Here is a 4,185-nt window from a genome sequence, read left to right as displayed (position 1 = left end):
AGAGGGAGCTTCCAGGGAAGTTGTGCCGGAGAGGGAGGGAGGGGGCGGAGGGAGAGGGGGGGTGTTATATATAGGTTGTAACCTGAGAGGTAGGTTGGGTCACTGGCTCACTGCTACTGACCACATGCATGTGATCATCCTCCAAACTGCAACGCACAATAAATCTGAACCATTCCTATAGCACTGCCTCAGGAAAAGTGGGTAATTTATTTTGGAGCGGAGCTATTTGACCCTGCTGAAACTTTTCTAAGAACTGCGTTGCATCAGCTGTTGGTTTTCGGATGTGGAGCCGCAGAACTTTGTTTTCATGCTCTGTTCCTCTGTTGATGCTTGGATGTGAGTTAAAAGTGATAAAAGATTTACTCTGCAATAGTTGAAATGAATGCAAGCACACTAACAGTAGTTTCATACTTTCAGCTGGCTTTTTGAAGTCCATTTCCAATTTTTCTGGATCCTTGCTGTCCATGTATTTTGCAGGAAAAGTCAACATCAGAAAATGATGAAGATGTTCTCTTGCAGAGCTACAGACTTTAGACTTTGACTTGACTCAGACATAAGTCATAAAAACAGTGCTTGACTAGAATTGTTATGAAAATTGACTGATTTACTTAAGATGACTTGAGACTTTTCAGCCCTAAGACTTAACTAGGAGTGCTTGATATTTGATTTCGACTTGACTTCCTAAAGACTTGACTGCCTAAAGACTTCACTTTGATTCAAGTTAGATTTAAGTCAGGGAGAAATACTTGATGCTTTACATGGACTTGACTTGTCACACATGTGACTCACCTTACTAGAGACTTGAACTGACTCAAAACTGAAGACTCAACTTAACTGGACACTTGTCAACTTGTCAAAACTGTTTTTCCTACAGACTCAGCTCAGAACTTGTCTCCCTTAAGAGTGGACTAGGATTAAGACTTGGGCCTGAGTCAGACTTAAGTCACAAATAAGTACTTGACTTCGACTTGACTGCTGTGGACTTCAAAACATGTCTCCTTAAAGACTTGATGTGACTAGACATTAGTCTTCTTAAAGATTTGACCTTGACTCATGACTCATTTCAAATTCAAGTTGACTTGTGATATGTCAATACAGACTATCTCCCTAAACACTCAAACTGACTTGTGAGTCAATTTAGATTCAGGTTAGATTTAAAGTAGGGAGAAGTAATTGATACTTGACAGCTGTGAGACTCACCCCATTAAAGACTTAACTCAAACCTTGTCTCCTTAAAGACTCAGCTTGACTGGAAACTTGTTAACTTGACTTGGAACTTGTCTTCCTGACGATTTCACTAAACTCTTGGCTTTAAACTTCACTTGTGATTTGTCTCTCTAAGAATGGACTTGTCTACTTAAAAATCTGAAGAAAGATCTTGAAATCTGCACAAAGTAGGAGAGGCTTTGGTTTCAGTCCTGAGCACAGTTCAGAGAATAGCTGGTTTGATCTGCCTAAGGTCAGTCCACCTTAATTGAGGCTGGATTGACGTTGTTGCTAACTTCAGTAAGCACGACACTGGATCTCTGCTTGGGTCACTTCACTGCTACATTCCCAGCTATAACGTCTCACACAACTTATGCACTAAGTTATTCCTGAAAGTAGTTTGCTGCTTGTATAACACAGTTTAATTGAAAAAACTACTTTTAAAACCCATCCTGATACAAAGCTCTGGCAAGGAGGCAACATAAGCCTGGGCCGTCTGGCTTGCAATACACTTGTGGAAACCCTGGTCTGGACTTAAACCTTGGCTCCTACAAGACTTGACCCAACTCAAGGTGTGTCTCATAAAAGATTTGATTTGTCTTGACTTGAGGCTTGTGAGTCGACCAGACTTGCAGCCCTGGAGGCTTGACTTGATTTGAAACTTCACTCCTTAGAGACCAAACCTGCGTTGACTTGGACTTGCCCTGAAGGACTTTAGACATAGCAAAAAAACTAGCCACTATATGTAGAATTTGACCATTTCCTACACCCTTAAGGCAAACAGTGAAGAAAAGCTGGATACAGCACATGGACTGAACCCATTTTCAGACTTTTTTTTCTTCAAAGAATGTTGAGAACTCTCAAAAATCAAGACTTTGAGCACATACATGACACTTTGTCATAGAAGAACAGCACCATTCAAAGCCAACCACTATTTAGGATTGAAAGACATTGAATATGGGTGAAAAAGAAGGCTCTAGTCTACTGTTTGATTGCCTCCAGTCTTATTTTTCCAACAGCTCCAGAGGCCTTTACTGGACACATTTGAGCAGGATATATATCGATATCTGTGAGGTTTCCTTTAACCCTGAAAACGACAGCTGCAGATAAACCACACACAAGAAGCCGTGCAAAGAGGGAGGAAATGAGATTCATTTTGATAGAAATTGCTGTAACAAATCACCATAAAGCTGCAGCAGGGGTGTTTGGGGTTCACTCAGTCCTAGCAAATGCACCACATCCGGTGGTCCTGTTTAAGGTCCCGCAGCAAAAACACTGTGTTTACCTAACAATTAGGATAATTAGTAGCTCTGTAAAGTAATCCTTCAGCGTGGGCCCACGGTGCGTATTAATGTTCATATGGTTTCATTTTAAAGCGGCTCAGCTGCGGCTTGACTGGGCCTTCAGAGGTGTATGTGTTTCTCCTCGCTGTATGTCAGCACCCCGAGGCTCCAATAATACCCCACCTCTAATTTGACAGCTCCCATGGGGGAGGAAGTTTTTCACAAATGACTTCACTTCATACTACAGTCATTTGTACTTGTGTGTTTGTGCGTGCTGTGGATGTGTGCTCAAATGCTACATGGTGTATTTTTAAGATTTTTTTTTTACTTTAACTGCAGTTGACATCCGTTAATCTGGCTTTACAATGGAGTGTGATTCAAACCATATGGGATTATGAAAGCTAATGCCAGTTCCAGTATTGTCAGATCAGATTTGAAAAATAACCAGCAGTGTTTTTTTCTATGCCAAAAGATTCCAGATATTCATTGTTTATCCAGAATCTTATCATGCTGATTATTGTTGTCACATTACCATTTAGACAGTCTGTATATAAGGATTGAATGTACTTTACTGTTCTGTACAAACAGGGATCAAACTGCAACTATATTACTATATTCTTCCACTTTTTTCTCTTTTTTATATGTGTTGCTATTGTTTGACTGAAAGTATGATATATTTTTACACTGATGTGAGTTTCATATTTACAGTAAATGAATAAAATCATTTCTGCTTGGTTGTTCTGTTTTATTTGTTTCATTTTTGTGTTGTGGAACAGGATATCAACACTACAGAAGTATTAATATCAAGTGGAAAAATGAGAGGAAGATGATTGTTTTTTAACTTTGCATTTCAAGAATAAAGATGAACTCCAGAGAATTAAGTAGAATTTTCATTTATTCTCAATATTTTCACTTTATTCTAAAAATGAAAATGAATTAATAAATCCTGATTTATTTTTTCTTTTGTTTTTCTAATACTGAAAGTTTATTCTCAACATTTCAATTTTACCGTTAACATTTCAACTTTATTTTTGACATTTAGGCTTTGTTCTCAACATTTTGATTTATTCTCAATATTTCAACTTTACTCTCACCATTTTGACTTTATTCTTTAGATTTCAACTCTATTCTCAGTATTCTGACTTTATTCTCATCATTTCGTTACACGTTCTTGACATTTGGATTTTTTTCTCAACATTTCAACTTTGATCTAAAAATTTTAACTTTATTCTTGACTTTTTGACTTTATTCTCAACATTTTGACTTTATTCTCACATCTCAACTTCATTTTCAACATTTCAACTCAACATTTCAACATACCTGGCTGAACAACATAACATAACATTTGACAAGTTATCAACATTTTGACTGGATTTTTGAAATGCAAAATAAAAAAAAATCTTGCTCATTCCTGACATCAGGACTTTTTACTCAACATTTCAACTTTATTCTCAACATTTTAACTTTATTCTTGACATCTGAATAACATAACATTTGACATGTTATCATTTGGACTGGATTTTTGAAATGCACATTTAAAAATAAATCTTCCTTCTAAGATTTTTTTTTATTATTATTATTTTTATTTATTTATTTATTTATTTTGTCTTTTTATGTGGTGTCATTTTCCCTTCAGTTTTGGTCTGAAATGTTGTAATCTTTCCTGAGTGAATGCATTCAAAACATTGCAAGTTTA

Source organism: Lutjanus erythropterus, chromosome 16 (assembly GCF_056507025.1).
Source record: "Lutjanus erythropterus isolate fLutEry1 chromosome 16, fLutEry1.hap2, whole genome shotgun sequence".
Lineage (NCBI taxonomy): Eukaryota > Metazoa > Chordata > Actinopteri > Lutjaniformes > Lutjanidae > Lutjanus > Lutjanus erythropterus.
This window is presented reverse-complemented; position numbering follows the sequence as displayed.